The 12,865-nt window shown below is 48.8% G+C and overlaps 1 protein-coding gene across 2 annotated transcripts in view; it reads right to left on the bottom strand.

Moving 5' to 3' along the window:
- Positions 1-12,865, bottom strand: part of GALNT18 (polypeptide N-acetylgalactosaminyltransferase 18) — a 350,806-nt gene that overhangs the window by 175,415 nt on the left and 162,526 nt on the right. The gene's annotated exons all lie outside the window — the stretch shown is intronic.

The raw sequence follows: 12,865 nt of genomic DNA, 5'->3' as shown, positions 1-12,865 counted from the left end.
TGGCTTCAAGTCAGGACCCCCTTTTTCTCCAGTCTGCCTCCCTGCCAGAGATGTTGGCCCCAGCCCTCAAACTGGGCATCTGCTTCTCTGTCCCTAGCCTGTACCCCCATTTCCTGCAATTCCCAAGCCCACCCCACATTGAGGCACCCAAGCTGGGAGTCTACTCCTCCACCCAGTTCTTGCCAGCTCTTCTCCCTCTTCACCGTCTGGTCCTGCAGTGAGTTGCCTGGTGCACCACGTGACATTCACCTGGCTGTCAGCACCCCAGCCAGACTGCCTCCTGCTGCTTCCAGACACTGCCCACCAGAATAGCAAATCCATGACACAGGTGACAGCCAAGCCACACCCAGCCTGCCCTGTGCTCCGGGCCCTGCTCATGGGAGCCCTGGTGGACTTGGCGGAGGCAGCTCAAGGCCAGCACATGGTTTCTCAAGAATTTCCCAGAAAAATGGAGGGGAATCACTAACTGTAAGAGCAGAGGCTTTGAAGTCACACAGTCGTGTATTCCAGTCAGTGCTCCACCACGTCCTGGCTACATGACCATAGCACAGTCAACCTCCCAATGCCAAAATTCCCCCACCTAGAATGCAGAGATAATAACATCCAACCACCCTCCAGAGACTGTGAGGATTCCATTAAATAAAATGTATAAAGCATTTAGATCAGTTTATGTCTCAGAACAAGTGCACGGCCAATGGCAATTCGGATTATTATAGCAAGGGAAGGTTATTGAAATCTCTTTTTGATGGGGGCTAAAAGATAGATCTTGCCAGGACATGGGTTGATAGTCCAGGACTTTGGAATTACTTCCCTGGGACAGGCCATCAGGTGAATCATTTGAGGTCAGAAATCAGAGAAATTGGACAGAGTTGGCAAGCCCACTGGACAGGGTCTTCTATGCTCACAGATTCATGAGGGAAGTAAGAGATGGAGCCAGGAGTCTGGAATGAGACAGTGATCAGAAAAAACAGAAGCAGGTCAGGGACAGGAGAGGCAGGCAGGGGAGGCAGGCTTGGGACACCTGCCCACATCCCCTTGTTGGCTTGTATGGAGCCAATGGGTGTATGACACACCTAAGTACAGGCTGGAGATGAGCAAGGAGCTAGGGTTCTGAAGTCTTCAAAGCTGGAGAGTTGGGGCTATGGACTGCCACCTCCTCTCGCGGTGCTCTCCTAAAAGCCCACCTGAGAGAAAGGAAACTGCCTGGGAACAAAAGAGGGAGGCTTCCAAAACATAGGCTCCTCCTACCATGGAAGGGGTGCTCCAGTGGCAGGAAGCCTCCATCACCGGAAGCAGGCAGAGGCTATCAAGAGCAGAAAGGGACTTAGCAAGCCCACGATCCTGAAAGCAGAGATGCCAAGACCTCAGTGTGAGGATGCAAAAAGATCTGTAAATGAACTCCCAGGTGCTGAACTCACTGGGTGCACATGCATAAGGTACCTCTCCGGGCCACGTCCTCCAAATGGGACACCCCTGTAACTCCTGGGATAAACATCAGAGCTAACACTTGATGAGTGCTCACTCCTACCATGAGCCAGGCTCTGTCCTAAGCATTTTCTCTTATCAACTCATCTCACCCTATAAGGTAGGAATTGTTGTCATCTTCATTTTATATATAAAGAAAGTGAGGCATAGAGAGAATAAAAAACTTGTCCAGGTTCACACAGAAGGAAGTGCAGTAGCTGGATTTCAATCCTGGGAAGGCTCTTCCCAGGCAGTGGTCCTCCCACTATGCTATACAGCCTCTATAAGGCAATGAGCTGCTAAAGTACGTGAAGTACAAAGACAAACATGGCATACCATCTCGGTGACTGATTTTCCTTAAAGATGTAAAAGCAAAGTCAGAAAATTAAACAGATTAGGATATATTGAAGAATAAAATGCAAACTATGCAAACTCTTCTAAGACACAGCATTGTCAGGATTGCAGTGGCCTGCCCAAAGCTCCATCCCAGAACTTGCTCATTCTTCTCCCCTACTAGGCATGCTTGAAGGGTAGCACAAGCATGCATGATCTTGAAGGTCCTTGTTATCTCTAAAAAGATGTATGACTCATTCGTTTGGAATGGGGGGTAGTAAAAATCTACATCGGTGAACCAACTGAATTATATAATATTTAAAAGAAATGTAGTTTTATTGCTCTCGAATACCTAAGTGGCTATTATCAAGTAAAATGAGATCAGTTAATGGAAAATTATGATCCAAAATTAGGCCTGCATTGCATAATAATAAATTATAAACATATTAAAGTCCTGGTGACACCACATGGTCCTACCTTTTCACTCAGTATGGACACGAAGGATGACAAATTCAAAGCCAGTGAGTCCTGAAAGATGAGGTGGGGGGCCTACAGCAGGAAAGATGTAATATTTGTTGAATTTCTGCCAAGAGTCAAGCACTGTGATAGGTCATTTCCTTATCAAATGTTGCCGCTCTTCCTCCTCACTGGTGCAACTCCACAGAGCAGGACCACATCTGACTTGACCCCTGCTGGACTGCCAGCTCCTAGCACAGTAACTGCTTCTTACAAGGGACTCAATCGATCATTTCAAAATACATCAGTTAATAAGTAACCCATAGTGGTTAGACAAGATGAAACCAAAAGTGAAAAGGTTAAATGTCTAATCCAAGGCCACCCAGTGTGTCAGTGACATCGAATAAAGGCCTGGCTCCTCCAAACTCCACATTCTTTTCTCTATACCAGGGGTGGCAAACCATGGTCCAAGGGCCACCACTTGTTTTTGTAAATAAAGTTTTATGAACACAGTCACATCCACTTGTTAACATATTATCTTTGGAGCTGAAGAGCAGAGTTGAGTATGTATGACAGAGATGATATGACCCAAGAATCTGAAAACACTATCTGATTCTTTAAAAACAAAAAAAAAGTGTGCCACCCCCAACCCTTTCTCCAGCCCTGTCTGCCCTGTACCTTAGAGTTGACTCTCCTGAGGTAAGGAGGCCTTGCCTCTCTGAACTCTATTTAATTTTCTTTACTTCCAAAGAGTTGGTTAAGAACACGGCTGTGGAGTCAGAATCCTAGGGTTTATCCTCCAGCTCTACCATTTGCCAGTTTGGTCACCTCACCTTGAGCCTCAGTTTCCTCTTCTGGAAAATGGGGTTGATAATAATAGTGCTTTCTTCATAGAACATGTGTGAGGATAAATGAGATGGTCAGGTAAGGAGCTTGGCACAGTGCCTGGCACACAGTAAGCTCTCCATAAACACTGCTGAAGCCCCCACAAAGCCCACAGCCCTATCAGGCCGCTGGAGTTAGGACGGGAAGGTGACCTTGCCAAGGTCTCCAGCTCTAGAAGATGCTGACACCATCCAGCCCCACGTGAAGGCTTTCCGTGTCCATAGACAAGTGGTCTATGCTTAACCAGACCTAGACTCCACTCCCGTCTCCAGTGAGAAAGCAGGCCTACATGGTCATCCAGCAAAGGGGACCACCTTTGACATAAGGGGGACAGGCAAAGAGGCCTCGGAGAAGTGTCTGGGCTGGGTCTTCTACAGGGGTCCTGGGGTGTTTGGCCTATCTAGTGATACCCAGACCCTCTGATGTCTGGCATCTAGGGATGAGGCACCTTCCAGGATTGGACTCTGGCTGAAGCCCCTGCAGGGATTCAGACCTACCTGGGCATGTCTGACCAACTGATGAGGTGACTTAAGAGAAGCACATCTCCAGGGGCTGAGGACTCCTCAGGATGGCCCACTCGAGGCAGAGATTGAGCAGGGCACAATGAACTCTGTGAGTTGCAAAGCCAGAGCATGTGAAGGAGAGTATTTGGAGGATTCTGAGCACAACACAGAGGCTGTTACTCACCCCCTGCCCTCACCCAGCCCTGAGTGCTTGTCTGGGTCCCAGGGAGAAATAGGATGAAAGGGAAAGTGAAGGGGCTGCTTCACCAGACAGCCATGCTTGGGGACCAAGCGGTGCTTGAGTCAGGGAAGGCGGAAGGAAAGGGATGATGTGATTAGGGCAGGTTGGGGAACCCCAAGTATGGCCTGAGGAGACCCCTGGGCCAGGGGAAACATTACCATGCCATGTCCTTCTCTGATCAGAACCCTCCAAGGGCCTTCCTCCACCTTCTTGTTAAACACCTGCAAGGCCCAGCACTCACCTCCCATCTCTGCCCCTGGTTTTCTCCTCTCCAGCCACACCGGCCACTCATCAGACTCACCAGGCACATCTCACCTGAGTGCCTCAGCTCCAGCATTTCCCTGCACATCCTCCTGGCCAGTTCCCTCATTTCTATGTCTTTACTCAAAAGTCACTTTCTCAGCAAATCCTATCCTGAGCATCCAGCCCTCTCCCCAGTTTTTACATATATAGTCTCTGATATGGTTTGGCTACATCCCCACCCAAATCTCATGTTGAATTGTAGCTCCTATAATTCCCACGTGTTGTGGGAGGGACCCGGTGGAGGTAATTGAATCATGGGGGCAAGTCTTTCCCATGCTGTTCTCACGATAGTGAATAACCCTCAAGAGATCTGATGGTTTTATAAAGGGGAGCTTCCCTGCACACGCTCTCTTCCCTGCCACCATGTAAGACATGCTTTTGCTCCTCTTTCACCTTCCACCATGATTGTGAGCCCTCCCAGTCATGTGGAACTGTGAATCCATTAAGCCTCCTTTTCTTTATAAATTACCCAGTCTCACTTATGTCTTTCTTAGCAGCATGAGAACAGACTAATACAGTCTCCATTCATTTTGCTTGTTGTTTGTTTCCCTGACTGGAACGTGGCTCTGTGAGGTCAGGCATTTGCTTTGTTCTCTGTTGAGTCCCTCAGACTCAGAACAGCATCTGGCACCTAGTAGGTGCTCAACCAATACCAGTAAAATGAACGAATAGGGCATTAGCAGTGGGTCGTGGTGAGGTCAGAAAACTCCCTGCCTACTAGAGATTCCCCAAATCTTTCAGAGGGAGTAGAAACAGGGCTGCAGTCCTGTGCCAACAGGTAGGAGCACAAAGCCAGTGAAGGCATGGCCAGGGCAAATTCCAGCTGTGTGCAGTTAATTCCTCCCCAGTTCACTTAAGCAAATGATTGTGCCCAGTTACACAGACTGACAGGGCACGTTTAAGACCTTCTCAGGTAGTTCCACAAAATATGGTCACTGGTAAGCAATCTCCACTGCTCTCCCAGGACTCCTCTGTAAATCTCTTATACCAGAGAATTACCAGGCTTCTCTCCCAAGTATCCAGAATAGGACTGTGCATGGAGTAATTACCCCCAAAATATAGGGAGAAGGAAGATAAGGAGGGAGGCAGGGAGAGGAGGCTGTGTCTTCTTCTTGCCTCTCTCTCTCTCTCTCTCTTTCAAATCTCACCAAGTAAGGCTCAAAATCAAAAAGATTCCACTGAAGGGTCCAAACATCCCTCCTCCCAGAAACCCAGGCACAAAGGGCAATGAGGTGGGAAGACCCAGAGACTCTAGAAAACTGACTTAAGATGCCCTTAGGAAGTGTCCAGCTCAAACCACAGAACCACAGACAGCCAGAGAGTCAGGCCAGGAGTTCTCTTCCTTCCTTGAAACCCAGCCCACGGTGTCCCCAAAGCTCTGGCAGACACGTTGATACCTGTCTTCCCTCCTGACTCTCCTCAGTCTCCAAGGTGCTCATTACAGAAATCCTCACCATCAAGCCCTGAGGGGACGATTCCCTCCAGAGGACACTAATCACTCCACCCTTGAAGAGAAAGGTACAGTTGATGGGTCTGTGCAAAGCATGACATTTCTGACATTAACAGGCAAACAGGCTGACTCCTTCCTCAATGTTGACATTGAAATTCTCCCTGAGGGACCCGGCAAGCAGTCATTCCTGCTCATCCCCAGGGTGCAGGGAGCTGCAGCTTGGCCAGCCCTATTCAGAGAGGCTCCCTGATGGCTGTGCTCCCTTTGTTTGCTGGGCCTTGGAGCTCACTGTCAGCTTTGCCCACAATGGGTGTTAACCCGTTTTATCAGCTAAGCAACAAATATTTAAGCAAATTTATTCTATGACAAGCTTATTGCTTGGGTATTGAAATATTAAGATTACTCAGATGTGTTCCCTATCCTCATATAGCATCCAACTTAGTGGGAAAAGCAAATACATGGAGAATGTAATCAATGCTCTGATCAAGGGTGTATAAGATGCCATTGGGTCCCTGCAGGTGAGGGGAAATGGGGCAGAGGGAAGGCTTCCTAAAGGAAAGGATGCTTGAAGTGAGGGGAAATGGGGCAGAGGGAAGGCTTCCTAAAGGAAAAGATGCTTCAATTGAAGAATAAGTGCTATCCTCAAGCTCACTCCAGGGAAGTACACCCCAAAGTAGAGGCCAAGAAGAACCAGGATGCAGGAGGAGGAAAGAGCACTCTGTGGGGCTCAAAGCTGCTAGACAGGTGGCTGTACAGATCTGAAACCAAGAAGCCAGACCCAGAGCATCCAGAACCTCAGCAGACTGGGGGTAGCCCATGGATGGGGGCAGGAAGAACCACAGTGAAGACTGCAAGACTGAAAGCCTTGGGATTAGTGTTATTATTTGGAGATAGTTTCTGAACCTACAAGCAAGTATCCCAAAGCCCAGCATGGTAAGCATCACAAAAAGGTACTCTCTAAAGTGGCACTAGGTGCAGTGACTCATGCCTATAAACTCGGCACTTTGCGAGGCCAAGGTGGGCATATTGCTTGAGCCCAGGAGTTTAAGACCAGCCTGGGTAACATGCAGAAACCCCATCTCTACTAAAAATACAAAAATTAGCCAAGCATGGTGGTATACACCTGTAGCTCCAGCTACTCAGGAGGTTGAGGCAGGAGGATCACTTGAGCCCAGGAGGTCGAGGCTGCAGTGAGCTTTGCCACCGCACTCCAGCCTAACAGAGCAAGACCCTGTCTCAAACAAAATAAACAAACCACAAAATGGCAAAGTACATTATTTGGGGTCCAACTGCAGGCTGATCTTGGGTGTCTACTCTAAAAGCTTTATCCCTGGAGCTGATTCCCCAGTACAGTGTACCCCAATTCCATTGCACTGCACCTACCTCTCCTAGAATGTAGGTTTAATCAATCTCATCATAGATAAGAGAAAACTGCAGCTGGAGACATTAAGGGGCTTATTGCTGAGCTCACAGTCCTGATCACAGCCCTACCTGCAAATTATGCGCCAAGAATTGTTGTCTGACTTGAGGACTGGAGATACTTTAGTCCCCAGGAGGCTACTCACTTGGTCTGTACTGGTTCAAACTAGTTGTTAAACTATTGAAATACCTTCCTAGCGGTGGCAAACAGCTGCCGCCTAAAATACCTCCAGGCACCCCTGCAACCCCAGGTGCTCTGGCCCTTTTCTTGGAATGCTCCAGTTATTTTCACCAATCAGCAACTCAAAGGCCCAGCCAAGAACCCCAGGATCCTGCTCTAGGCTTTGTTGAGCATTCCTGTCAATTGGTTAGTACTGTCCCTTGCCAGTTGTTTGCCAAGTATATTTTGACTACCAATTGCTTGAGTCCTTCCTAGGTGGGCCCCTGTGAATGAGAGTGATGGGTTTCTAGAGACCCACTTACTCAGGTCATTTGCTTCCCCATGGTCATACCCAGTCTTTATTGTGCATGACTTGTTTTTCAAAAAGTTCTACCAATGATCACATAGGGCACCTGGGAAATGCCATAATGTGGTCTCAGTGATATGCCCACAGTGCCTGACACACAGCCTGTTGATGAGTGGAGCTTACAGATACATCCTGACAGGTCCATGCTAATTCATGGAGACAGGTGGGAAGTGGGGCACGAAAGAACTTGCAAAGCTTTGAGCAGTGAATGCAACAAAAGGCACAGCTCTGAGCGTTGTGCATGGGCTAATTGGCCAAGCAAGAGGAGCACATCTGGAGGCCCTGCCAAGGCTATTGAGGCTCCTGAAGCCAGTGATGCTGAAAGTAGGAATTCCCGCATGACGAGTTCTGCTTCAGTGGGCAGTCCACACAAAGCACCGGCTCCACTGGCTTGTGCTCCAAGATTGTGGTGGTACTGAGACTGCACAATGGAGTGGGGAGGAAACGGGCTTCAGAGTGAAAGGGGTATTGTAATGCTGCCCAGCCCTGTCTAGGTCTGACTGCCTCACCTTCTAGGACCAGATCCCTGCAGATCCCCTTCTGCTGAAGCTGAGTCATTTTGCCAGCTCTTGCCATCGCTGGAGATAGAAATTCTGAGGTGCCGGTGGCTTTTTGGAGGAACTGCAGGAGAGGCTGTAGCCTGGACCTCTTCCTAAGCAAGAATCTAGCACTCATATCTGCTCCTTGGATTGGAGGACAAGGGAATTGGAGGAGTCAAATGGCATGGTTACTGCTGGAGGTCAAAGTGGTTTAGGGCTCCCACCTCAAGGTTGGACCGCAGGAATGGTCAAGTCCTACTGAAGGGTCAGACAGAGCCACCCAGGACGCAGCTCACCTGGCTGAGGACTCCTGGCCCGCTGCCCAAGCTGGTCTGTGCACTCTCTGGGAGCGGCAGCTCTGCTTCTTGTCCCTCGGTTTGTGCACCTAGGGATGTGCTCCCAGGAAACCACTGGAGCCTTCTTGTTTCTTGTGGTTTACTCAGTTTACTGTGTCCCTCTCTCAGGCAGAGGGGATCGCTGAGAAGGCTTTGAGGGTGGGTGGGGAGTGGGGGCTAGCTTTTGCCCTGCAGCCAGTTCTGTAGCCACTGCTATTCCTGTTTTTGCCCTCAGGCCATGCTCATAGCAAAGCTCTGGTTGTTTGGTGATAAGATCCAGAACCCAGTGAGAGGAGGCAGGAGAAACTAGGACAGGCAGGTTGGGGTGCCAGGTATGTGTCTGCCATGGGCCCCGAGACCCTGTGTCTGAAGTGCACTTTGGGGTGCAGACCCAGATGGTCCTGTCTCCTGGTCCTGCTCTCAGAGTGCACTGGGGACCCTTTCTCTCCCCGCTTCTGGGTCTGCTATTCGCTCTCTTTGGGAAAGACCCAGAGTCCCTTCAAGCCTTCACTTTCTTCACTTGCAAGATGGAAACTGACTGTCAGAGGTCACTGTGAAGTCAGCTTTGGGAAAGATGAAAGCTAAGCATCAAATAATGCAGCAAGCATTGCTGAATATCCCAGATAAGAATTCATAAAGAATGTTTTCCTTTTCTTCCACTCCCCATTTTAAAAACAGCTTTATTGAGGTATAATTTATACACCATAAAATTCACCCATTTTAAATGTACAATTCAATGATTTTTTAAAAAACTTTTCTTCCACTCCTGCAGTGCATTGTTGCATGCTTTATTTTGGGTTAAAAAGAAGAGGGCTAATTGAATGTTCAGAAATGTACATTTCTCTTGTCGGCTTTCAGTAAACTCCTGCCTGCTGACTTCCAATGATGAGAAGTCGCCATTATTCCCATTAAAGAGCTTGATGCTTGGGCCTTGCCTGAGAAGCCCAGACCATGTTTGCAGAGCATCAAAGCCCAGTTCACCCAAGCACTGCTAATGAGGGCAGGACTCACACCACCATGGAGAGGGGTCACATCATAAACAGCCGGAACAGCAGTGTTCAGCCTCGGCTGCCTTCAGCTTGCCATCTGCTGCGTCGCCTTCACAGCCTGCGGGCCTGCCCACTCCTGTCTTCCAAACACCCAGCCTTGAGATCCAAATCTCAGCCTTTGTGCCTGGTCCCAGCCAAAGCCAGGCACTGAGACCTGTGGAAAGCTGGCTGGTCTGGGAGACAGGAAGCCTCGGCCTAACCTCATCTCCAACACTGGGCAAATCCCCAGCTCCCTGGGCCCTGCTTCTCTTCTGTAAGATGGAGCCAGTGTTTGCGCTTTACTTGAGAGAGAAAGGGGACTTCGGCACATCATACCGGTACTCTTCTTATACCCAGCAAAGCAAGATGTTATGCCTCTGCTTGTGATTAGGCTCCCAAAGGACAATTTTCAGATTTTTGAAAACATCCTTGAATATGTCAAGTGCCCTAATAATGGTAAGTAAATGCACTATTCTGTTGATGGAGGGCTTCCCTTCTTCTCTGTTTCTAGAGTTGCATTCAAACATGAGCCGAAGGTCCTTTGCCAACGACCTCCACAATTAGGCTTTCTCTTCCTGGAATCCTCAGAGCTGCCAAAAGAACGAAGTGGAATCTGACAGCAAAGAGCTTGGAACTAATCAGGAGGAAGGAGCCCTGACAGTCTCAGGTCCAACACTACTAAAATCCTCTGCGCAAGGACTTTATTCAGCATGGCAAAGGCAAATCCAGGATGGCTTCCTCTGACACCTGAACAGTGTTGCAGGGAAGAAGAGAGGCTTCTCCAGGGTGCCTCAACCCAAAGTAGGGTGGGGTCCACCATCCAAGAGATGCCCCACTGCAAGGCCAAGTGCAGACTCCATTAGGGGCTGAGCCCACCAGACTGAGGAGCTCTGGAGGCACCTCTGCCCTGGATTGGCTGTGTGATCCTCATCAAGCTCTTAAACCTCTCTGAAGCTCAGCTTGCTGTTGAATGTGGATAATAATGTCTATGTCTAAGCTTGTTGCAAAGATTAAGTGAGATGATGGACACCTGGAAAGTGCTTAGCAAACCATCAGATAGGTGGTAAAGTGTATTAATAGTTTCCTATGGCGCTCTAGCAAACAACCACAAACTTAGTAGCTTGACAATGCAAACGTGCTATCTTACAGTTCTGAAAGTAAGAAGTCTGACAGGCATCTCATCGGGCTAAAATCAAGGTGTTGGTAGGGCCATTCTCCTTTCTGGAAGCTCTGGAGGAGAGATTCTATTTCCATGCTCTTCCCAGTTTCCAGAGGCTGCCTGCATTCCTTGGCTTATGGCCTCTTCCTCCGTCTTCAAAGCCCACCACAGTGGGTCAAGTCCATCCCACATCGCAGCACTCTGATCTTCTCTTCAGCCCCCTCTGCCACATTCAAGGACCCCTGTGGTTGCATTAGGCACACGTGGGCAATACAGGCTACTTTCCCTCTTTAAAAGTCAGCTGAATTCACAACCTTAATTCCCTATGCAACCTTAGTTCCCTTTTGCCATGTAAGGTAACACAGTCACAGGTTCCAGGGATTAGGATGTGTACATCTTTGAAGGGCCATTATTCTGCTACCACAGCAAGAGTCCAATCATTGTGTGGCTTTTCCCATCTATTAAAAAGAGATTCTAATACTTCACTCACAGGGTTATAGTGAGGCGAAATACCAATAGCTGACATTTGTAAAGAACCTACCATGTCCAACACTAGTCTGAGCAAAATGGCTCTGTCCACCCCAACACTCACTGAGTGTGAACACACCCCGTACAATCCGGGCAGGGCTGTCATCCAGGTTCTCCAAAGGTGCAGCGCACCTGAGGGCTGCACATGGCCATGAGCTGTGAAGGGGCCTTAGCTCTGCCCACTCCTCCCTGACCTTGAAGTGCTTTTGGCCTTTGCTCCCTCGTACACTCACTAACAAGGAAGAAAGGAGAGCCCTAGCTGGTGCAAGGCAGGGACTGAAGCAGTCGCCCTCCTGCCTCCCTGTTTCTTCTTGACCCACAGACGGAATCATTACAGTGTCCAACTGGCTTCCTGCTACTGTTCTTTGGACTTAGGTGTTGGTATTTGGCAACTCTAAGTATGGCTTTCAAAACTCCCCAAAGCTGCAGTTCTGTTGTTAGCTTGTTGTTGCTTTTATTTGGGGAGGGAGATTCAGAACGCTCTGAGAAAAAATGTTAAAATTGTTTTTCTTTATAAACTACCCAGTCTCAAGTATTCTTTTATAGCAATGCAAAACAGATTAAGACAGCCAGGGATACAGGAATTTGGCCCTGCACCCTGGGAGGTACTGGCAAGAGTTAGGCAAGGCAACTCCAGCTAGGTGGGCTAGGACTCAGGAAGGGTGGTGGGTCCCAGCAAAAGACCAGAGTCAGTTCAGTCTGGGCTGACATGGCAGGCAGAGGACAGGAAGACATCTGACTCTGCAAGCTTAGGCCAGATACTACAGGATGATCTCTCTCAGTCAGAAAAATCCCACTCCACTCCTGACGGGCTGGCACTGCTGGGTCTTTCCTCCCCTGCAAGGGGGACTTCTGGGCCTGGGTGTGTCTGAGTGTGCGGCTGGGATGGCTGGTACAGGTAGGAGCAGCAGGGCTCAGCGTGTGCACACACACTCACAGAAGTGGAAATAGCCTTGATTAGAAATTATGCAGAATGAAAGCTGCTATTAAAGGGTCAAGTTTTTACACTCCATGCCAACTATATAAAGTACATGTAAAAAAACTCATTTTAGAAAGTGACAAATGTCTGTATCTTAGGAACCAGAATTTATATGTGCCATTACTTGCTACTTTAAAGCAACCCTTTAAAGCTAGAATTCTGCCTAGGAGAAATATAATAAACTCTGAAGCACATACCGTTATCCCCCCCGCCCCACTCCACCCGCCACCAAGCTGACAGCCTGGAGCTGACACCCGGACTTCTAAATATACACTGCACTGTTCACACATAAAACAGTGTTCCCAGTGTTTCCACACATCAATCTATTGGAATGAACAAGCCGGACCAACCCTGCTAATGTTAAAGAGGCATGCTTCCCTGACACAGACACACAGATAGGAACAGCTGGGCTGGACAGGGAGAAAGCAGTGTGGCCCTTGCCAGTAGGACAGCCTGCAGCCCAGAACAACGCCAGACGCCTACTGCAGCCATGACTCCTTTCAAGGCTCTGCTACAAGAGTCCTTGCTTTGGGAAACCTGCAGCCTGAATGAAGCTGCAAAAATCATATGTACCTTTCCTCTGTAATATTACTCTATCACGTGCTCCCCTGTCTCAAACAGCCTCTCCTAGGAAGCCTGCCTGTTTCCAGTTTCTTTCTTCTGGTCTCAAAAGGAAGCGGGGTGCTGTAGGAACAGCAGCAAGCATCAGACTTCAC

This window comes from Pongo abelii, chromosome 9, assembly GCF_028885655.2.
Source record: "Pongo abelii isolate AG06213 chromosome 9, NHGRI_mPonAbe1-v2.0_pri, whole genome shotgun sequence".
NCBI classification, from domain to species: Eukaryota; Metazoa; Chordata; class Mammalia; order Primates; family Hominidae; genus Pongo; species Pongo abelii.
The sequence above is the reverse complement of the archived record's forward strand: the minus strand, read 5'-3'. Positions and strand labels throughout refer to the sequence as shown.